At 36.7% G+C, this 25,122-nt stretch overlaps 1 protein-coding gene across 3 annotated transcripts in view; it reads left to right on the top strand.

The window, feature by feature from the left end:
• Positions 1-421: 421 nt before the first annotated feature.
• Positions 422-25,122, top strand: part of thrab (thyroid hormone receptor alpha b) — a 152,091-nt gene continuing 127,390 nt past the window's right edge. For 2 of the 3 annotated variants that reach the window (XM_051914948.1, XM_051914949.1), the window contains exon 1: positions 422-765. The gene's annotated coding sequence lies outside the window, so the exon portion shown is untranslated. The remainder of the gene's footprint in view (positions 766-25,122) is intronic. The other variant, XM_051914947.1, reaches the window with a different exon arrangement.

Here is a 25,122-nt window from a genome sequence, read left to right as displayed (position 1 = left end):
GATTATTTTGCTGTCTATGGACGAGTCATATACCTCTCGGATTTCATCAAAAATATCTTAATTTGTGTTTCAAAGATGAACGAAAGTCTTACAGGTGTGGAACGACATGAGGGTGAGTAATTAATTACCGAATTTTTGGGTGAACTAACCCTTTAATGCTATTTCCCAAAACTGCTGTTCATTTCTTTGTGTGTAAATCCTTTTAATTAGCAAAAACTCTGCGTGCACCTTTAAATCAGAAGCGAAGCAGTAATGCGGACATTGACGCCTCGCGCGCTGTCATTCTCCTCACATGACAGCAGTTTAAAAGAGAGAGAGAGAGAGAGAGAGAGAGAGAGAGAGAGAGTGCAGTCATGTAAGTATTTTACAGTGTTAGTCCTGTAGAGAGCAGTAGATCGTTTTATTAAATTGTTTTATACGCTCCCTGTGGTACTGTACATGAGTGGGACTGGGGAGGGAGGAGCGATCGTAGTATTTCTCTTCATTTCAAATCCCTGTCGTGGCAGCACGGGCAAGGCAGAGGACTTTTCTCCCCTTCAAACTAAGGGGAAAACCCACCACCAATTGCCTACTGCACGTCCGAGAGAGCAAACGGAGGACTTTGGGAGGAGGAAACTAGTTTGAAGGCACGCTGCGGTGGAATCGGCTCACTGTGTGCACTAGTGTCTCCTCACTTGCACTGGATACACGAAGCAGGACGTTTTCACTTATCTGCGACTCGCAGGAACCCCGCAATCTCCTTGAAACCCGCCAAACATTCATACGGTGAGTCGCGCGCTGTGCGTGTTTATTTACTGCTCTCGCGCCTATGCAATATTCGCTCGCGTTCCTCTGCCATAAGAAGCTAATTCCAGTGTACGCTAGCTGCATGGTTTGACAGGTCAGCGGTCCTAAAGCTAAAATGATTCATTCCCATGGCTCCTCACTCTAAGACACTACAGGCTTTTAGTGCACGCGGGCTTTTGCATGTTAGTACGGCTGACATTGCACAGGTTGCCGGCGCGGAGAGTGTCTTGCTGTTATGTAGGGCCTAGTTTGTAGCAGGCACATACTGTACCAACAGACACATTGTAGCCCCGTGTCTACTGGTACAGTACAGTGTGCCTGCTACACACACACATACTGAAGCTTGCATGAGTTTTGTGCTGATTGGCTCACTTCAGGTGTTCTTTTCCAATCTATTCACCGGATAGCATGTGCCCAGAAGATACAGTACCAACAGGTAAATTGGTGAAGAGATGAAAATGCTCCCTGTGGGAAAAGTTTGTGTGAACTGTTTACAGTAAACTGATTATGCAGCATACAGTATCAACAGTAGGCTACCTTATTTTCTTTTTATTTTGTATTTATTTATTTAAATAGTATGAGCTTGGGAACGTATGTATGTCAAAGTGGTAGTCTTTTTAAGACTATATAGTATATTACAAGTATCAACTATACAAGACATTTTCCATATTTTGATCTGCTTGAAGATATGGAAACCGCTATTTTGATTAATGTAGTTAGCATTACTTAGGCACATTCTTTACAGTGAAATTTAATTACATTCAAAGTCATTAATATCAATGTGACCTGTTTTTAATAACTAATCAAGTAATTGCTTTTTGAATTGTGTCAGGGAACATGCAATTGACTTTCAAGTGGGACATTATGACTTTTAAGCATGTGTGAGTGAGTATCAGATATGATAATGCATGCAGAATGAAATAGTCTAAACAAGCCAACTGTTGTCATTAAAATTACATCTTCTGATATATATCATGGTATGTCTAATTGTAAAGAAAAGATTGCATAGATTTGATATTCTGTAATGTTTCTAAAGAGAAGCTCATCTAAATGCTGAACTACTTGATGGATATTGTAGACAAATATGTATATGTGAGCACATCTAGCTAAACTTGAGCTATAAAGCCAGTTAAAGATGAGTTGCAGTCATTGTCCAACAGTAGCTTGGCTTGTTGTGTCGGGCCCTGATGAGTTTTTAATGGGGAGGAAGTGACCTCCCCTGGCCCCTCTCCTAGCAGCCCGCCATACCATGGCCCCTTGCTATATAGGTCAACATTGAGCAGTGACGATAAGTTAAGGTTTTGCAGCTTAAGTTGAAATTCCAGTCAACATGATGCCAAAGCAGAAACTCAAAAAGCTTGCTGGGCACTTTAAATGGTTTTGAGGTTTGTCAGTCTAACAATGATGGGTTTGCAGTATGAGAATGGTTAGCTTGTGGCCACTTCTATAAACCCATCAGGCACTTGGAAATTCTTAAAGCGTTTTCAATCCTTTGCGTCATATATCAGATGTCCTGATTATTTTGATTTGTTTATTGTTGCCACATCACACCCAACCTCATTCAGCTTTACACCTCAGTTGGCTGATTTTCACTATTTGATTATATAAAACAGTGAAGCATTTGTGCATTGAAGTATACAAAGCTGAAAACCTTAGCATTGCCATTTGTGTTTGTGCACTGTGGTGTAAAATACTTTCTAGTGTAAGTAGCGGAGAGAGCACGTGTAGGCTGTGACCTATAGTTTATCACAACATGCTGTCTCTCAGCCTGTATGTGTCATGCATTTTTATCTAAAACACACACACTAGAAAGCCGATAAGTCCATTTTGTAAAACATCAACCAGCGTTATCGCACAGGATTTTATTATTTTTGTAAAATGCTGCAAAATGTTATACCTAAGATTGCGGCAGTTTACTGTAAATGACATCTGCTTTAAAAGACAATGCCCTGTGCCTCTTTATATAGTATCATTTAGATTTTTAATATAGTGTGGTAAGATGATATAACCACAATATATGATGTTCATTTATTGTTAAGGATTGGTTCATTGTTTACTCATCCTGGCCTCTTTTCAGTTTAATAAAATTGAGTCAGGACTTGGACATTTGAGCTTAAAAAATGTATGTAAAACAGCACCATAAAAGTGGTCCATATGATCCATGCACTATATTCCAAGTCTTCTGAAGTCATACAATAGATTTGTGTGACAAAATAATTTGGAGCCCATCCACACGGAGACGCGTTTAGCTGTATACGCAAAAATTTTGTATCATATCGGCGTTACGCTTCTTACTGTATACGCAAAAATTTTGTATCATATCGGCGTTTCGTCCAGACGGATCCGGTGTTTTGGGAGCCTGAAACCGCTATTTTTTGAAACCGGGTCCCAGAGTGGATAAATCTGAAAACGACACCCTTGCGTTTTCGTGTGTACAGCCAATACAGCCAAACCTCTATGTCATCACCTCACGTCTCGACCCTAGTCAGACACCGCTACGTCACGTAACAGCAACAACAACAATAGCGGACTGCATGCTTGTGTTCATGCCGCAGAAGCTACCGAGTCTATTAGCTTTACTAAAATAAAGCTTTATTTCTAAGCTTTACTAAAGTTTGTATACAGCGCGGAAGGTTTATGCGCATGCTCCAAGTCTTATTCTCCATTTTTAGTATATCACTGTGGCAGAATTACAGCTCCACATACTGATTTGGCATGTATACTACATTGTTTTGAGTTGGTTTCAGTGGTTTCGTGTGTACGCAGATATTTCTTGAGAGGAGGGGAAAAAAAGAGATCTGGTAGGGAAAGCTCTGGCTTGTGTGGATGTGGTCTTAATTTTAAGTGGTTATTCATCTTTTCCTCCAGTGGCTGTTCAATGCTGCAACTAAAGCCCGAAACACACCAAGCTGACGGTCGGCCATCGGGCAGTTTTTGTTCGTCGGCCGACTAAGTCTTCTCTGTGTGTTCCGCACCGTCGGCTGAAATTGGTCCTCGTCTGCTTTTTTTCGGCTGATTCGACATGTTGAATCGGCCTCAGAGCTCGTTGGTCAGTCGGGCCATCTGATCATTCTGATTGGCTGTTCAGCTACTGCCACCTGCTGGTATGGAAAGGCATTTCTTCTTACGCAGACACAGAACGGACATGCTACTTGGCCGTCGGGTGTCGAGCGTCAGTTTGGTGTGTCAGGGCAACTTTGGACCCAGAAGCTGCCAACGTGAGCCAACCCCGCAGTCTGCTTTCATCGCCACTAGTTCGTTGGCGTCGGCTTGGTGTGTTCTGGGCTTAAATCATTAGCCAGGTTTCCATCCAAGGATTTTTTTGTAAAAAAAGGTTTAGCGCTTTAAAAAGTGATGTAGCTGATGGAAATACCATTTGTCGATAAAATTTCTCAAATGTCGACACAATCTTTTTCCGTTTATTTTTAGCACATAAAATCTATATTGATAGTTAAAATGTTGCAAAAATGAGTTTGGAAACACTTTTTTGTCGAGAAAAGGGGCTTTAACAGAAATAAATGTGGTGTCACATGACAGAATTAGCCTACATGCAGCGTCCGCACGTTCGTTTGTTGCTCCCGTTAAAGCATCGTTTCTCAATAGATCGTAGTTCAAAGGTGCATCACAAAGATGAAGAAAATACTTGAAAATCTTTGCAGCTCGAAAATATGGTCTTGAATCTGATTTCACTATGAAACTTCTACTTTTTAGGAGGTCTTTTTTTATAAACATTCATGCTTGAGAAATTCAGCTGAACTGCTTCCAGCAGCTGAGGGTTTGGCAGCGCTGTTGTTAGGGGTGTAAGAAAATATCGATACGCATGAATATCACGATATTATGTTTGGCGATACTGTATCGATTCTCAAAAACACTGTATTGATATTTATATATTTATTTATTTACATCCAATATTCGTGGCTTTGTGTTCGGTTTAAACCACAGACTGTATAAAACCCAACCGCTAGATGGCAGTGTTATCTCAGAGCGTAAACTGACGCTGAGCCGGAGAAGCTCAAGGTGAAGGTGCGTGCATCCATGCGTGCATCGCTAGTGTTAGCATTAGCAAACCCAGCTCACAAGATGATAGAATTATTCTGCTCCTGCGTTATACAGAGCTGAAGTGTGGACTCATTTTGTTTGCAAAATAGGCCATGTTAAAATCCAAATACTCGGGAAACGCATTGAATCTGAAGAGCTCGCTTAACATCCCGTTGTTATCTGTGCTGCTGAGAAGCGTTTTGATAGAATATGTAATATGTACTGCACGTTTTCCTCTCAGTAACAAAATAAACACACAACAAAATTGACAGCGGTGGCAGCAGAAAGAAAGCATCTGATCATATATATATAATATAAATATATATTACTGTATAAATGGGGTTTCCACAGAGAAAGCATGTCAAATGAGTTGAATTATGTTTAGCACAGCATTCTTTTTATGTGTTGGAGCATTAAAAGGGGTCATGTATAATTTCCTGCTTTTTCTTTTTAAAGATAATTACTGTTTTTAGCCGTAACATAGCCTTGGATTTGCTGTGTGTCATCTGTTACATAATTCATGGCTGCGCTAACCGTGTTAACCTCTTTCTTTGACTGCATTCACAGCAGATGCATAGTGACAGATGCCGAAACTGAACTTTGACTTTGGTCTAAAACGTTTGTGGAGGGCAGTGCGGCTTCAGTTCTGATAAGCACAACCACTGTCCTGTGGAACATGAATTTATCACCATTCACTATGATCACCCATGAACGTCACCCACCGCTGCTCTGGCCCCTTTGAGATAACGTTGCCCACACAATCACATAGACCTGCATGCACACAGATACACACACACTCATATAGGTTTGTTTGATATTCTCCGTCAGTTTGTTATACAAAAAAAGCTCTCTCTGTCTTTCATTGTCCTTTATTTCAGGCCAACACCCGACTGTATTTGATCTTTTTTTGTCTATAGTTTCTGTTATTGGTTTGTTCATGTGGTTTCCATGTCAGTGAGGACCAGGGACTTCAGCTGAGATCTGGCCTTTTTACAGAAATGGGCTCCACACAAAAATCGTCCTCTCGCCTCACACATACACGACCGCAAACGCAAAGGGTGGCATGCGTGCAAGACGAAAGTATATACTAGCCTTTATTAGAACACAGTCTCAAGAGGTGGTTTTTTAAAACCACACTTCACACTAATTAACAGCCCTAAATCTCAGACAGCCTTTTAATCTGGTCTCGGTGGCTTCCTCCCTGTTGCTCTTTTGGCTCGGAATGTGCTGGTTTATTTTTTTGCGATGGAAATGGTGCAAAAAACACATTAGATTCAGTGACTGGAGGTACATTCAGCCCAGCATGGAATTATAACATTGGATGTTGGGAATTGGAGATTGGATGTGTATATGTGACCCTGGACCACAAAACCAGTCATAAGTCGCAGGGGTATATTTGTAGCATTAGCCAACAATACATTGTATGGGTCAAAATTATCGATTTTTCTTTTATGCCGAAAATCATTAGGATGTTAAGTAAAGATCATGTTCCATGAAGATATTTTGTAAATTTCTTACTGTAAATATATCAAAAATTTATTTTTGTGAGTGGATATGCAGTGCTAAGGACTTCATTTGGACAACTTTAAAGGACATTTTCTCAACATTTTGATTTTTTTTTGCACCCTCAGATTCCAGATTTTAAAATAGTTGTATCTCAGCCAAATATTATCCTATCCTAACAAACAATAAATCAATGGAAAGCTTATTTATTCAGCTTTCAGATGATGTATAAATCAAACAAACAAACTGACCCTTATGACTGGTTTTGTGGTCACATATGAATCTTTTATCTAACAACAAAGTGTGATGAAGTGTAACACGTGCTAGAGTATTTGAGCTGAGTGTGTTAATAGATTGCACCTCTACAGTATAGATAAAAATGGTTACCTCTTGCCTAATTCCTCCTACTGTGTGTAGATAGCATAGTTTTAGATTTCTTATGTTAGGTGTGAGAACAACATACATTTCTGTGTTTTTCTCTAGTATAAAAAAAACCATATATTTTTTTTTTTAATATCATTATTATGTCTTATTAGAGTGCTGCAGGACTGATATAAATTTGTAGGCCAACCTGGAAGTTGGCATCACCCTGGTTCCCTCGACAAAAAGCCAACAGGATATTTCCGTTGAGTTTTGGATTATTGCAGAAAATAAGCTCTGTGCACAACAAAAGTTTGATTTTTTTTTTTTTTTTTTTTTACACATTTTGTTACACATTTTACACATATTGAAGCCTAAATACAATCGCCTGAAGTAAAAAGATAAAAGGCTATAAACGCACTTCACCAAGGTCGCATCACTAAGCTTCTTTCAATATTTATTTAAAATCTTCAAGTTGAAAAGTTTGAGTTAGGATAGTTTGAAAGAGAGCGAGTATAAAGCGGAGTTTTCCTGTATGGTGCGATGACATGTTCCTGACAACCTCTGTAGTCTCATTTTGCCATTTGTTAGCAACCACATTTTTAAAGACAAGTAAAAGCTTAAAAATCACGAGTGGGGGAGACCTTATTTCAGGCATTTAACCAAAAGCCCATTCAGAAAAACCCATTGACTTCAGGATGATGGAACTGAAAGTTCAAAAATGCATCATTCCTCATTCCTGCACAATTGTAGTCTTGGAATGGTATGGGATATGTGTGGAACTAACTTGGGAGGTCAATGGGAGGTGCACAACACTTGTATTTAGTTTCGGTTGCATTAGATGTTTTGAGTCCCATGTGGACAAAAGAGGAATTTTTTGAAAACTTCAAGTCAGATGTATTGATAAAAGGCATGATTTAACAGCAGAAAAATGCATACGTCACCACTTCCATTTTGAGTCATCTTAGGTAATGTATAACTTCTATAGAAAGTGTAGACTAAAATGGATGACAAATGAGCTGGGAGAAAATCAAAAGCCCTGGGAGTTATGGGAGTGTCACTATGCTCAGTATTGAAAGTAAATGTAGATGATGTTTATTTTTCGAGAAACATTATTTGCACTGCCTGAATTGCAGAGCTGCATCTTTTTGTGCATTTATATTATGTTATATTATAGTATAGTATAGTGTATAGTATAGTATAGTATATTATAGTATAGTATGTTATAGTATATTATATTACATTTTATTATTTATATTTTTGCAGGTGACCTTGGCATCATTTTGTCTGAGAGGTCTTGGTCATTGAAATGATCTTGAATCTGATTTCACTATGAAACTTCTACTACTACTTTTTAGGAGGTCTTTTTTATATAAACATTCATGCTTGAGAAATTCAGCTGAACTGCTTCCAGCAGCTGAGGGTTTGGCAGCGCTGTTGTGCCACACCTCTTGATCATTTTCCTTTTATTATGCCTTTGATATTTAGGCCATCAGTTACACCAGATGCCTATTTGTACCACTAAATACCTCCATATACAACAAACTCAGAAAGTATCTGTTGTCATTTATTTTAATCCTGAAATGCCAGCCTGTGATATTTTTTGGACTATGTTAAACTTGCATGTTAGCCCATGCTGTTTGCTGCTTGTATAGTTTGTTTTGTTCAAGGTTTTACAGAAAGAAGTAATGTTGAAAACCTCACTGAGTGAATAGAGATTGTGTTTTTTGTTGTTGTGCGGTTCAGCTATAGAAAACTGACAGCTCTCTTGCTGCAAGCCAATATGTCTTCCAGTAATTTACAGTACATAGTCACAGTTGGATGTAACTCCTGTTTATGGTCACATTTCTGGCATCTCTCAAAGAAAAAGTTCTTTATCTCACAAGAGGTTTGTGAATGAGTTTTCAAAGATAGATGTGTCTGTGTTGTGTCATATAATGGTGGTGGAAAAGTGGTGTTTTCCATTGGAATAGCTCTTGAAATGAACCTCCAACATGTCAGAATGGCCTTTTCTTTGTGAAATACTCCCCCTCCCCAACAAAATGTAAATTCTTTACTCACCTTGATATTGTTCCAAACCTTTATGACTTTTTTTCCTTATGCAGATCATAAAAGATATTTTGAGAAATGTTGGTAACCAAACAGTGTTGGTTACCATTGACTTCCATTGTATGAAAACAACAACAACAAAACCCATCGCATTTCTCAATCTGTTTTTTTATATTCCACAGAAGAAAGAAAAGTTGGGTGCACTATCCCTTTAAACATTAGTAAGTAAAACGTTTGAATAATTACAGAGCAACAGTGTGGGCAAATCACTTGATTTAATTTTAGTTAAATGTTGCAGCATACTCTTTCTACAGTTTGGAGCCACTTCTTACAGCCAGGCTTGAAGTACAACTAACTGCATGCAGCCTCCAGCAGCGGGCTGAGGATTGATCTTTGCAGCTTACCGCACCTGCAAATAATGTGTGATATTCTGTGAGAAAAGGATAGAGGGTTGAGAACTGAGGTGAGATTTTATAATGGAGACTGGTAGAGATCACATCTTCAGATTACAGAGGATTCAAGGGGCCTGCATAAAGGGAACAGGAAAATCAACATCACAACTGCTCTGTTTGTTGCTTCTGCTGCTGCTGTTATTGCCTTGAGTTTACTATCATTTGTCATTGACTGTCCAGATCACGATCTCCCTGGATCCCTGGAAAACCTGTTGCTTTTTTTCTCTATTGTTTTTTTTCTTCTTTGGTTTGCCCAAGCAAACATATGGATATTTTATTTAAACTCACTGTATTCGAATATTTGGGCTCATAAAAAATGAATATTCAGTTATTTGTTTATTTAAATGATGTTTAACGAGAGACATTTTTTTTTGCCAATTCTGAACAAGCTTATGATTAGGCAATATACACAACAAGCTTACATTTTATCTTGAGGTTTTCTTTTAGTTTAAACAATGTGTGTTAACAAAACAAAAAATTTACAGAACAAAAGCATTTAAGCTCAGACAGAGTGAACGAAAAATGCATTTAATAAAAAATGCAGACTGCGGCAATTTTTGTGTAGAACATACATATACATTTGAGTCGGCATATGATTATGGTGTTTATATTGTTTCATATTCTCATGTTGGAAAAGAAGAATATTCAAGAATATATGCTTTGTTGAGAGTTGGTGTCTCAGTCTAACAATAAGGCCGGCTGCAGGGAAAACGCGCTCTGCCGACACAGACGTTGCACAGAAGTTTCTTACAGCACTTTGTGTTTTCTGTTCTTAAACATATCTCCCTCGACGAAACGAGTGAATGTAGTGATGGGACAAGGGACTTCTGTCTTTCCTCATTCAACTGGTCAATAACAATGGTTCGGTGTTTAAATTTCATGTGATTTCTCATTGTTATGACAACAACTCCGTTTCACCTGACAATGTTTGCACACGACATGTTGATTCATTTGATCAGAAGTAATTACATTTTGTAAGATCATTTAGTAAGATGGGTTCAATTGTACTACAAGTGCATTTTTTTTTTATACAAAGATAGTTTGATAAAAGCACTTTTTATTTCATATTCATGGTGTCTCAAAATAGCACAGTTGAGTACATTTAGATTTTCTTATGATTATCTTAAGAATTACTAATTTTTAGTATATTAAGTACAAAATTAGTGTGCGAAAATAGAGCATTTTAAGTACATTATGGAAGTGTACTTTTTTTCACCTGGGTGATTGTCTTGATTACATTTTCTAGTTGTTTGTTAAATATATAGAGAAAGGTTTGTGTGCATCTTGTGCTGGCTCTTGGTATGAATTGTGTAGAAAGGTGTACTGGGATATTGCAGGATGTAATGATGCTGTAGGTTATGGCCTCACTTTGCAACATTCGGCATTCGGCATGGTCAAGCCACATTAACTTCAACAGCTACTGTAGGTTTTCTGGATCAGGATCTCGTTAAGGAGAGTTCTCTGCCCACTGTTTTGTGGGACAAAGTGTCCTGTCATCACAACTGTTGTGTGGAGATAATGTCATGCAGTCTTCATTTCTAACTTTAGTCATATTCAAATAGACTGGCTGGTTCAGGAGTGTGTATTGTCCTGTCCTACATTCAAATAACCAAATATGTGAGCAACTGCCCGTGCTATACTACAACAATATGTCATTCAAAAGTTTGTGTTCGGTAAGATTTCTAAAATATTTTTAAAAGAAATTTCTTATGTTCACCAAGGCTGTGCTTTTAATTATTATTTTTAAGAGTAAGCAGCACGTCCTGCAGTAGACTGCATTTTACGATAGTCATGTTGCATGATTTAAATGATTTGGATGTTAAGTTTGGGCTTTTAAGCAGGGTGCACGTTTTTAATGCATCGTTGCTGAATAAAAGTATTAATTATTAATATATGTATTTAAAAAAATCTTGTTGAGCCAAAACCCTGTGTATATAATACAATGTCGTTAACTTAAGCCTTTGTTGTTCAGGGTAAAATTACATTTAAATTTATTTAATATTCAGTGCTTGATTCAATATTTAGTATGCAATGCTTGAACCACGATTCTTCTAAGTAAAGTTTTTCAAGCAAGATTGTTCCTGAGAAATAGAGTGGTGAGTAATTCTGAGTTAAAAAAGCCTGAACACTGTTGCACTGAACACTGATTTGGACAAGGCCAATGGTTGTGTTGTAGTGGGCTGTGATTCATGGGAAGGAGAGGAGGGAAATGGCATGGCATGGAGACCCCTCGCTGAATGACCCTGAACCAGTGAAACCTGAAGCAGCTGTGTAGAGAGCAGCCAAGTAGTTCTGTGAGCTGACCCACCCGTAAGACACCATAGAGTCATAAACATATTTTTTTTTTTTTTCAGGCTGTTTCCAAACTTGATTCTGTTGCTTGGTTTGAACTGAGTATGATTCCACGCTTCTTCCCTTCCCCCACAGGTCTTGTCTTTTCACATTGTACTTTTGGGTTTGAATGGCGGTACGTTTACGTCATCTCCGTGAGTTCAACTGTGAGTACTAGTGGCAGCTGTTTACTACTGTAAACACAGGCACTAGGTAATGAGGAGAAGCATTTATCACAAGGATTTATCACCAAAATTTTAAAAAGCAAGACACGTGTAGAATGTGAGCTGCTCCAAGTAGGTGATTTATTCAGTAACAAGCAGCAATGAGTAGGGGTGTAACGATACATCGTCATATTGAGATATCGATATAAAAATGTGAAGATATGTATCGGTGATGTAAACTATATGATTTGCGATTTATAGAGTTAGTTTTATCCAAGACTTAGCTTACTTAGACTTAGATTTATTCACCCAAAAATATAAATTCTGCACTCACCCTCATGTTGCTTCAAACCTAATTTCCAAACACAAATGAAGATATTTTTAATGAAACCTTGCGATTAAAGTATAAAATTGCAAATTATACTTCAATGGTTGTTCAGGATGGATTTTGACACCAATTATGAACCATACATTAGACTAGGGCTGCATGTTTCATTGGAAATAAAATGCCCCAAAATTACCATATGAGTTAGCGCGATTATAAAAAAGCAAAGGTTGCGACTTAACTAAATAAATGTATGCGCTGCGTGTTTCAGAGTGAAGCACGGTACTTTGCTTTTTTGTATACACGTGAGCTGCTCATGATCTGGTGTTTTCGGTGTCAAACTCGCAAACTCATCTCTACATTTGTTCTGAGTTTGGGTTATTTATAACGTACATTTGGCAACACACATCAACAATCTACACAAACTTGTATTGAGAAGCACTTATAAAACAGCTGTTGTCAACAAAAGAGAAGCTTGAAGGGCTCCCTGCATTTTTCTGCCCAATCTTGGTGATTTAATGAAGAAATAATAAATAAAACTAATAAATAATATAATGTTTTTAATAATATAGATGAAAAATTACAATTTTTTAGTTTTGTCATCTAAACTAGACCATCTTTTGAAGTGGTGCAGTTCCCTGGCAGGCTTTCACACCAACCAAACAAAATAAACCCTGACACCAAACTTGGGTCTGCCAAAAACTCTAGTGAGAAAATGCAGTAATGCCCACACACAGTATCTACAGTCTGACAGATACACTTAGGTTATGTAATGGTTACATAATTTATTTTGTTATTTATTTTAGTCAATATAGCATATGATGTTGTCAGTGTAGTGTTCGGTAACCGAACCGTTGATGGGGCCTTATTGACTTCCATAGTATTTTTTTTATTTATTTATTTTTTACAAGTCAGTGGGGCCCATCAACTGTTTGGTTACCCATATTCTTCAAAATATCTTCTTTTGTGTTCAGCAGAAGAAAGAAAGTCATTCAGGTTTGGAGCAACTTGGAAGTTGAAACTAGGGTTGCAAAATTGCGGGAATTTTCAAGGCTGGAAACTTTCCATGGGAATTAACGGGAATATATGGGAATTAACAGGAATTAATGGGAATAAACGGAATTTGGAAAATTGCAGGTTAGCCTTTAACAGGGAACATAAATGTAGTTGGAAAAAAAACATCTTGCAGCATAATCTTGGTTAAAACAACCAGATTTAATGCAATTTTAGTTGAATTTTTACCCTGCACATTCCTTAATCACATTCACACAGCACACTACTTAATGCAGGGTTATTGAGACTGTGCATTCCTCCATAACATACACATTGGATCAAAAATACAGAAAAAAACCCCCATAATATTGTGAAATATTACAATTTAAAATAATGGTTTTCTATTTTAATATACATTAAAATATAATTTATTTCTGTGATCAAAGCTGAATTTTTTTTGAAAGAAATACTTTTATTCAGCAAAGATGTGTAAAATTGATGAAAAGTGATATTAAAAGACTTGTATTGTTAAAAAAGATTTCAATTTTGAATAAATGCTGTTCTTTTAAACTTTTTATTCATCAATAAATCCTGAAAAAAGTATCACAGGTTCTAAAAAAATATTAAGCAGCACAACTGTTTCCAACATTGATAATTAAGTATCAAATCAGCATATTAGAATGATTTCTGAAGGATCATGTGACACTGAAATAAATAGCACTATTGATATAAATAATGAAATAATAATGTTAATTCATGTTATGACAAAACAAAATGTTTATTTATATGTTTGTATATGATACATTTTATATACATTTATATAAAATTTATATAGAAATTTATATATATTTCTCAAAATTTCCAATTAATTCCCGTAAATTACTGTTAAGTTTCCAAATTGGAATATTTCCAAAATTCCCCAGGTTAAGTTTCCGTGGAAAGTTTCCGGAAATTTACTGGAACCTTTCCGCCCCTTTGCAACCCTAGTTCGAACAAACTCAGTTTGGAACAAATAATGACAGAATTTTAATTTTTGGGTGAACTACTGGCTGAATCCAAAAATATTGTGGGTGTTATATGTATTCTAGTTAGCTGCGAGTATATAATGCATAGATTGTCCAGTTTTGTTTCTAAAGTGCCCACTTTGGTACTAAGTACAGTCTAAATACTAACCATCTCTAACCAAGAATATTATGTTCTTTAATTGATGTCTGTCCACTTGAATCTTCTGACAGGTTACTGTGTTTCCAAATACGCAGTAGGAATGGCCCTGTCCACCTGGCTGAGGTATGTGGCATCCCGTCACATGCAGATCGGCCATCCTTGACCCAGTTCAAATTCAAACCTGTGTTTAATAAGATAAGAGGAGCCGTGGACTGTATCATGAATGTTGTTGGTGTAAGGCTCGTCTTTAATAACGGCCCGGAGCTTTAGGTCATTGCCTTCTTGTGACCATTAGACCGTAAACGATTTCAGACGTTGACATCAAAAGACACCGTAAGCCAAAACTGTGGCTGCGGTATCACATCAGATGAAATCAGGCCACAAAAAAAAAGAATGTAAAAAGGAGCATATAGCCATCCCATGATGACCTGATAGCACAGAAGGTAAGAGTCATCCATTTATAGCCGTCATAATTTCCTTACACGTTTCTAGAGCAAACATCTGCAGCAGGCAGCTTGGTATGTCTGCCTGAAAGCCAGAGCCTTGCTCATCTCACTTTAACAAGTGGTAAAAGTAAAGGGGAAAAATAGGTCATGCCTTTGAGAAGCAATACTTTATCTGAAAATGAAAAAGGTGTCAAACGTTAGCTGGCTCGCTCTCTGGCTGCTGTACAGAGTAGAGATGGGAGAGCTGTTTGACTTGGCATGCAGACTGGGCCCCATTTTGGCTTCCACCCCAGCAGATCAATCTCTAATTTTTTTTCTCTCTCTGTGTGAAAGCTTTTTCTATTGCTTTTTTATTTTGTCTTGAGGCTGTTCAATCAATCAGAAATAAACAGAATATAACTTTGACAAAAAAATTGCACATTACTTAGAGAAAAGGAGTTGTGTTGTGATTGAAGGGCTGGTTGATACATAAGGTAGTCACAATATATATTCACGGTGATTGCATATTGCAATAATTGAACGGTTCCTAATTGACTTTTAATGTTTCCTAAAAACCATTTCCTAAAAACAGTTTTGTGATTTGTCCGTCTTGCGCCTTGTGTGTTAAATAGTGATTTGCTGACATGAATTCTTTACTCAAACACTAAAACTGAAATTAAGGTTTTTATTTAGCCGAAAGCCAAAACCGAAAATAATAAAGTTTGGGTAATTGAACTTAGTATGCTGTTCAGGGTGCTTCTCAGGTGATAAAATAAACCAATTGTGCTAAAGTTCTTTGCATTGAGACGCCAGTGTTTCATCCAAACAAATTTTACACATTGCAAAATTGCTGACACGGTCAAAGCGTGTCATTGGAGAAGCACTAATTAAACATTACCATTTCAGTCAATGGTTTTGGTCCTCAAATGATTTTGATGAAAACCGATATATATTTTTTTCAGTTTTGGCTTAATATTTTTGGATGCACCTGAAATTTCAGTGCATCATTTAGTGTCCGTTTCATTAAATTGATTCATTATTCTGATTCAGCGTCATCACCTAATGTTCACTGAAGTTACTTTTCAAAGCTGAATATCAAGATGTGTTCAATATTTTAAAAAGCAGCCAGTAATTCAAATATACAAATTACATTTATTAAAGGGTTAGTTCACACAAAAAAGAAAATAATGTAATTTGTCGTTCTACACCCGTAAGACCTTCGTTCATCTTCGGAACACAAATTAAGATATTGTTGATGAAATCTGATGGCTCAGTGAGCCCTCCATTGCCAGCAATGTTACTGCACCTCTCAAGATCCATAAAAGTACTAAAAACATATTTGAAACAGTTTGTGTGACTGCAGTGGTTCTATCTTAATATTATAAAGCGTCAAGAATACTTTTTGTGGGGCAATAAAGAAAAACAAAATAACGACTTTTCAACAATATCTATATGGGTCGATGTCAAAACACTGCTTCAGAGCTTTACGAATCGAATCAGTGAATCAGAGCGCCAAAGTCATGTGATTTCAGCAGTTTAGCCGTTTGATCCGAATCACTAATTTGAAACAAAAGATTTGTAAAGCTCAGAAGCTTCACGAAGCAGTGTTTTGAAATCGGCCCATATAGATGTTGTTGAAAAGTCATTATTTTGTTTTTTTGGCACACAAAAAGTATTCTTATCGCTTTATAATATTAAGATAGAACCACTGTACTCACATGAACTGTTTCAAATATGTTTTTAGTACCTTTATGGATCTTGAGAGGTACAGTAACATTGCTGTCAGTGGAGGCCTCACTGAGCCATCGGATTTCATCAACAATATCTTAATTTGTGTTCCGAAGATGAACGAAGGTCTTGCGTGTGTAGAACGACATGAGGGTGAGTAATAAATGACATTATTTTCATTTTTGGGTGAACTAACCCCTTGATGTTGCAAGTGCATTGGGATCCTTTAATGTCTGGGGTCAAATTGACCCCAAAGCAACTTTCACTTCTCTGAAAAATATGGTAATTGTATTTATTTGAATAATTCATAAACATCCACATCTTGTGTTACAGAGTTTTCAAAATGCCTATACACATTTTTACCCAATCTGTGATGTCTGGGGGCATTTTGACCCCGCACAAAAACATTTCTGAAATTTACACATAACAGGAGGGTTAATGTAATAATTTGAGGTCATATTTTCTTGTACCTTACTTAGTTTTTGTGTTGTCGTCCGGCTAGCTTCTACTCAACGACAGATGGATTTGAGTTGTCTGATTGAGTTGTCAGCCTTTGACTTCAACAACAAACGATATGTGAAACATTTTCTCCTCTGTTTAAAAAGTTGATAAGTCTATTTATTTTTCTGTCCTAACTATGCACTGTTATTTGGCCAGTTGCTTTTTATTATATGCATTGTTTTTCCTCTGTGACCCATTTTTGTGTTGTAACCCACCAGTTAAGAAGCACTGCTATAGTTAGCCATGGGATTTTACATGTGCTGCTCCAGTCCAGCAGACACATTTTCCACAACAGTTGTAAAGCGGCTGCCAGTTTATGTGCTCATTTGTCAATAATACATTACGGGATGGCCATCTGTGTCAGCTTCCAAATAGAGCACATATTTATGCACTTTTGTGTGCAGCTAGTGAATCTGCATATATTGACAGTCTGTGTGAATCTGTCAGAAAGAAAGAGAGCTTCTTTCTATCATTGGGTAGTTTTAAAGATGTTTTATTACAATTCTTTTATTTCAGCTTTTATTTGACATCAAAATATATTGGATTTTTACAGTCTGTCTGCAGTCTCATCTCATCTCATGCTTGTTCATTTGAATTTTAAATGAACATTTCAGAAGGTGCAGGGATTTAAAGTCGACATGAAATGGAAGCTGCGATATACGTATATCCTAGTGAAACGGCTACTCGAACAAGAAAAAAAAAAAAGAAAGGCAGAACTTAATTTTGTCAATTGGGAATTGACAAAATTGGTTTGCTATTGCTGTGATCTCATATGAGTGACAGGTGCCCCTCGCGCTATGTTTCACGTACAAATATGAAATTTACATGTTACACATGTAACAGCCCAATACCTACAAAAAAGTCTCTTGGAGCAAAATCTGAAACCGAACAGGAAGTCAGTTATTTTGAATTAACGTTGCAAAATTTGTGCAATTTTTGCCATTTCCAGACGTTGTACTTTAACAAACTCCTCCTAGAGCTTTAATCAGATCAACAACATCATATTTACTATTGTAATTACCATAAACTGTGCATAATTACATGCAACTAACCCTAAACCAAACCCTAATCCTAAGCCTACATGTAGTTAAATATTATTACTCAGTACTTAAATGTATAATTACACTGTAAGATGGACACCTTAAAATAAAGTGTAACCAAATGTTTTTAGATATTCTATAGATTTTTTAATATTCAATTATGCGAAACAGGTTATTTTTGGTGAGATTTCAGAGTGGGTGGTGTTAACCAGTGTTTTAGCAGAACATGGATTTACATGGAAGGGCTTTATCACATCACTCCTGTTATGGATGTGGTGTTAAGTTTTTCATTCACAGGTCTCCAAATATCTGTTCTGTCACTGCAAGAGCATTAAAAAAGAGTGCTCTTCAGCACACTAAAATAGTTTTTCACTCTTTTGCTCTCTTTTGTTCTAGTAGAGGGAAAGTAGATGTTTTGCTGGTGCTTTGCTCTCAATTAAGGCAGAAAATCTCTTTAGTAAACCTAATTTTCCTTTAGATAGGGTATTCTGCTTGCACTGGCTGTTCCTTAAGATCACACAGTATCACCTGGGATATGGGAAAAGGCTGTATGTGAACCCTCTTCTGTTGCCTCTGAGCATAATGCAGCAATGGCTTTAAGCCGTTCCTCCGGAGGCGGCTGTGTGAATCAGGGCTCAGGTTAGGGAAATGGCTCGGATGGCTTTATTTCCACAGTTGAGCCCGTTTCTTTTTTTTCTTTTTTTTTTCTGGCCAGTATCTGATGTATTTTATTTATCCCTCACTGGACACAGTGAAGAAGGCTTAGTTGGGATTAACATGGGAATCGGATGAATGTCCATACACCAGTGGGCGGGCCAATGCGGGCAGGCGAGTAAGACACTGTTTCAGTGGACGCGTGACATGCTACACAGTCTGAATTGTTTAGTGCTTTCAATCTTTTCTGTACTGCTGTATCTGTGCCGCCACTGCTGAAGCATAATTCTGAATCGCAGCAGAAATAATTTTTTTGTTTAAGTCAATGTTGTTATTGTTAACTAAAACTATGAAAAAATATTTTTCAGTTAACTTAAAAAAAAAAACTTAAATGAGAAAATTTTGAAATGTTACCTCGGCAACTAAATTTAAGTTGAAGTATTAAAATGACTAAAACTTAAACTGAAGAAACATAAAATTAACATAACATAACTAACATAAAATTCTTATAAAAGTTCATTCATAATATTAATACATACTATAATAAAATAAAATAACACTTATATGAGTTTGCAGTTTGTATTGAATATACTTTGAAAAAATGACAAAAAAAAAAAATCTGTACTTGCAATTCTGTACTTAAAATATATACTTGCAATAATTGCAATTCATATGCAGTTTCTTTAATGTAATGTTTAAGCAAAATAAACATTCTAACTGAAATATTTATGAACTGGATTTAAATTGAGTCACATTAAGTACTTACGAATCAGTCAAATTGACTCAACTTGAAAATCTGAGTCATTACCCAACCCCAATTTTTAAAACTTTTTCATGAATTGTGGCAGACGTCTTGACAAAAATGATTTACTACCTAGGCAGGACTCTACGATTGAAGCAGAAGACTTGTTATGCAGTAGCAGTTTCATAAATTAGTAGTTGTTTTGCTTGCTGTTTCTAATTATTGAACTAGCCTATATGCATTTTTTAAGATCTCCTCAACTCCTTGATTTCCTTCAGAGTTGACTGAACTTCTTTGGCAAATCAGTTTTTGGATTGTGCTATTGCTGCTGTCTTCAATAAAACTCTCATCCATATAGCTTACGTGGTTTCAACACAGGAGGAACTTCATTATTCATATGCTAAGGTTATTGGATAGGGTGTTGGAGAACTTGTGCCAGACATCAACTGACTAATGTGTTAGAGCCTTTTGCTTTTTTAATGGAAACTTCAATGTAGCGCTTTGTGGTAAAGTAAAAACACATAGATGGGGTTCCAATAAAGGTGTCTTGTGTCAGTGTGGGGGGATCCAGGACGCATTCAAGTGACCTACATAGTTTAACTTGATATACGGCCGTCCCTTCTCAACTAACAGTAATTGAGAGCTCCCCCTTCACCTTGCTACATACAGTAGGTAACTAAGAACTAAATGCAAAGATGCGCTTCATCCCCCCCGTGCTCCCATCGTTCTTTCAGACCGTCTGCTGTAGGACCATTGAGATGCAAATGACCTTCCTTAACAAGCAGCAGATCTTTACCGTCATTCTCTATACACCTTTATCGATTCATTGTACATTGACACCACGTCACAGTATGTGCTCTCAGAGATATACAGTAACACTTGATATTCAGCGACAAGATCAAAAAGTGAAAGTTCACAAGATATCGTTTCAGCTCGGGTCTTCTGTTTCAGCGTCACTCTTTGTCGTACGGGTGGTCTTGCTTAATGTTATTCGTCTCTCATCTGTGCATGTGGCGTCTGTCATCCAGCTTCTGTCTTAATCGGTCGCCAGGGATGACCTTTTCTGCCTTGCCAGACGAGAACATCAGCAGGTTTAAATGCCATCAGATTTGGTCTTCTGAAATTGTAACCTTTCTTAATGGGAACTGATGAAATCTGCTGGAAATGTACAAGGGACAATATGTCTATTCACATAGATTTGCAGGGAAATGCAAGGCAAATTTGCACAGGCTCACAGGAAGATGCAAACCATTTTTTTTATATAATAATAATAATAATAATAATAATAATAATTTATTTTAATGTTAGGCTTTTAAACCCACATTTCATTGTATTTTAAAATATAGGTGATAACATTTAAACAGACTCCTGTAAGTGTATAACAATAGTTGTGACTCCAATTTAAAAATTAAAAATTTTATTGAACCTATAAAAACTGAAACAGAAAAGATGGAATTTGGGAAAAAATAAAACTAATTTCATAGGGCCCTTTTTTTTTTACCAAATTTCTGTGACTCAGAATATGTGTATACTTCATTCCTTTTACTTGATTTTTTTTTTAAGCGAATGGTGAGTTGTCTGTTTTCAGAGCCACTGCTTTAAACAGCGGCTAGAAATGAAAAATAATCTGAATACACAGATGATGTGTTTGTAGATTTTATGTAGCAAATCTGAGCTCATTTGTACTTGACTGGCCTAGTTTATGCACCATTAACTGTAAATGTAATTCAAACATAAGTCACACCTCTTTTTTTTTTTTTTTTTCATGTGCTTCTCAAAGAAGAACTGGAAGGGGTATTAATAGAAATTTTCTTTGCATGCTCATTTTCACTGTTTTTACATTTTAGATTATCTTTGCCGTCATCTAACTCTCACGTAAAGTTAAGATGCGGTCACATTAGTGAAATATGGTGAAATTTTGAGGGCAAAAAGTGTCCAGTGTCTGTTGTCAATAGTGTAGCGATATATGAAGCACAGCTCAGACAGATGACAAACCAAGCGACTTTCTGGTGTCCAACGCACCAAATTCAAAAAATATTTTGCCCTTATGCAAAATTCCAGATCACACAGATCCCCATTGAAATGACTGGATTTTGCTTGCAGAACAAACAGTAAATGTGTCTTCAGCTTGAATCTTTAAAAACAACACTGTTAAATGTAATTTTTACTTGAAAATCTATTTTTTTTTATACTATACATTAAAATGTTGTCATACCTAAATTCACTTCTAGCATTTAAAATGACTGATGTTATTTTTTTTTAGTGTTTTATTTTTAATTTTGACAAAATATGTTATTTAATACCATCCATTTTTTAACAGGTGTCGGTCATAACATAATAATTAAAATAATTCAGTCTTTCACACACACACACACACACACACACACATACATACATATATATATATATATATATATATATATAGACATGACATTGAACATGGCTCTGTATTTACTGCAGCTCTTTTGCCTAGGCATGGCTTTAGCTGTAACCTCACATAGCCACAGGATTATGTCCTTAAGCTTTTTAGAGGTATAAGCTGGTCACATGAAGCCTGTGATTGGTCAACTTTGACCCAATGACTTGCCTCACTGTCTTGTGAACATAGCTACTGAGTGCTAATCTGCAGTACTATCTCTTTTCCTTGAGTCTGTTCTCCTATCGGATGTGTATGATCCATTCTGCCTCTTTTGAAATCAGACTAGCTTAAGCTGTCAAGAGGTGTCTTCTTCATTCTAAGGTGTAGACGTCTGTCTGAGATTTTGAATCTCTGGAAGACAGGCACTTTCAGGCAAAGGTAAGAAACATGGGAGAGAACTTCTTATAGTCAGGGGTCTGTGATCTTATGATCCCATCAAATGGAGTGCAGATGGAGAATGATAGTATTGCAGAGATTATCTGTTCATATTTGATATGATGGAAAAACACCTTCAGTATGTTCTTGTTCAGTTTGCTGTGAGCTTCTTTAGTAAGCGTTAAAAGTTGGATTTTACTTGAGTAATGAAGGTGTATTTTTTTTTCTGTATGTGCCTTTCGATTGGTGTCCCACAAGACTATTCTTAAGGTGCGGTATAGGGGTGTAATAATATATTGTCACAATATATTGCAATACAAAAATGCAACAATATGTATCGTGGATAGTGACAACCTGTATTGTGTATAGTTCACCCAAAATGAAAGTGTCAGTTTTAGTGTCAGTACTACATTAAACTACTATATATAATGTAGAATATAATGTATAATAATGCAATGGGGGAATATTTGTGGGTCCTGATAACAACAAATGTCTATGTTACCAGTAAAAAGTGACCTACATTATTTTAAATATATCTAGTCAGTGACAGAGTGCAAGCATATGTTCATCTAAAATAATTCTGTATTTCCAGAATCATGAATATTTTTATTCTGGTTTTACACCATTGACCTGTGCTTTGGGTTACAAGCACCAAGTCCAAGCCTATTCATTTCCAACCCTTATATAATACCAAATTTAGCATTTTAATCAACAGTACATTTTTTTTTTTTTTTTTTTTTTTTTTGTAATCTTTTACCATATGTCTTGCAATAATATCGTATCGTGAGTTCAGTATCGTGATATGTTACACTCCTGCGGTCACGTTAGCAATATTTCAGCAAAAAATGGTTTCAGTTACAGTATTTTAGAGATGTATGAAGCAAAGCTCACAAAGAAGTCACTGCGGCCAACTTGAACATGAGCAAAATCTGCATGGGGAACTTTTTAACCCTTATGCAAAACACCTGAACGCACTGATTCATACTTAAATGACTAGATTTCACCTAGTACAAAATTTTTCAGAGCAAACTTAAAGCTACATTATCTTAAATGACTAATAAAAGAAGCAAGCAGAGGCAGAATAGTATTTGTTGATTGAATTTTCCACTAAAGCAGCGCATGTATGTTTCTTCACCAAGCCCTGAAGGGACAAATACACACATTCAGAGCAAAGTTACTCCATTGATTGCATCCTAATTCAGTCAGTTCCTAACAGGGAATTGTAGAGAAGTGTCAGACTGTCTTTAAGTCTGTAACCTCTTTTCCGTTCTTTGTTGAGCGTGAGAGATTGAGAAAGTTCCAAATCATTGAGAAGATGAGTTACTCCTAACCAAATTTGAGTTGTTTAGGGTCAGCTAATGGGACGTCACGCCACCTTATCGGGTTAATTATTTTCAAGTTGTTGTTTGCGCTGTTGGATATTTTTTCTGCATATATACGTAGCTGTGATATCAGTATAGCATGTGTATTTTTGAACACAAATGTCCTTCATGTAGCCACAAGTCACCTTTCCTGCTGTCAGTGTTTCTTAATGTCTCCAAATGTCCATGTCACTTCAGTTCCCACAGAGGTTTAGTCTAGGTGGGGGCTTGATATAGTGCACCAAGTCATATTTCAGTTAGTACTCTAACAGGTGAGGAGTCGCTTTCACTTAGTACAGTTTGGTCTCTGTCCAACATCAGACAGAAGCCCTGCAGCTCTCTGCAGAAACATCACAGCTTGAGCTCACACAAGCTCCCTCTGGCCATCTTTTCAGTTGGGGCTTGCTAAGTGGGCTGTGCTCTCTCAACCAGTGGAATGAGCAGAGGGAATCTCACATGGGGAATTTGCACAAATAAAAGAGGTTTTGTAAAAGATCAATGTAATTTATAAATGTAAACACCAGGGGTGGACGATATTTTAGAAAGCTTTTGCAACATTATAGATGTCTATACTGTCACTTTTGATCAATTTAATGTATCTTTGCTGAATAAAAGTATTAATTTCTTTCATTTCTTTCCAAAACGGTAGTGATAATGTTACATTTCTATTTCAGATAAATGCTGTTCTTTTGAACTTTCTATTCATCAAATAATCCTGAATTGATGATGATAATACATGTTTCTTGAGCAGCAAATCGGCATATTAGAATGATTTCTGAAGGGTCATGTGACACTGAAGATTGGAGTAATGATGCTGAAAATTTTAAAATAGAAAACCGTTATTTTAAATTGTAAGAATATGTCACAATATTACTGTTTTTGCTGTATTTTGGATCAAATAAATGAAGCCTTGGTGAGCAGAAGAGACTTCTTTTAAAAACATTAAAAAATCTTACTGTTCAAAAACTTTTGATCAGTAGTGTACATTAAGCTAAAATACCTTAATTCTTCTTATTATTATTTTCAGTGTTGTGCTGGGTAAAATTTTAATTTTCTTTGTCTTTAGTGTCACTTTTGGTTCTCCAAGCTTTTGAAATGGTAGTGTATATATACTGAATGTTGGCAAAAGGCTGTCAAATATTGAGATACAATTTCGTTAGCTGTATCGCCCAGCCCTAATCTCCACATCTGTTTTATTCCTTAACATTAGACCGCTTTTCAGAACTTGGGAAGCTGAGCAAATACGTGTGTTCTTTGAATCGCTTAAGTCAGCAGTGGAGTTGCCAAACACCACACAATACTTCCATGGATTGTGATCAACTTCTCTGTCCTGGAACAGTGGGCTCTTGGCTGCATTTCTGTCCACTGTGAAGCACCTTCATAATTCCACCATTCATTCAGCATCGCTTGGATCCTTGACACAATGTGAGAACTTAATTTTACATAATGGGCATTTAAGTACTCACTTTAAAATTGTTTTATATCAGCACGAAGGCCAAGCGTAGAACTTTCTGACATTTAAAATGTCCTCAATTAAATGTTGAAAGCCTCACATATGCGTAGTATTTTGTGCCACTGTCATTTCATTTTTTCTCTCTCTGATTTTAATGAGAGCTCCTTTCTGAAGAGCCCATTTGCTGATTAGAGGGCTCATTAGTAGCCGTGTGAGAGGAGGCCCGGAGCAGGAACATGAGCACTCTGGGACAAAAGGG

This window comes from Ctenopharyngodon idella, chromosome 12 (assembly GCF_019924925.1).
Source record: "Ctenopharyngodon idella isolate HZGC_01 chromosome 12, HZGC01, whole genome shotgun sequence".
NCBI classification, from domain to species: Eukaryota; Metazoa; Chordata; class Actinopteri; order Cypriniformes; family Xenocyprididae; genus Ctenopharyngodon; species Ctenopharyngodon idella.
Note: the sequence above shows the minus strand (reverse complement) of the source record. Positions and strands in the feature narration are given on the sequence as shown.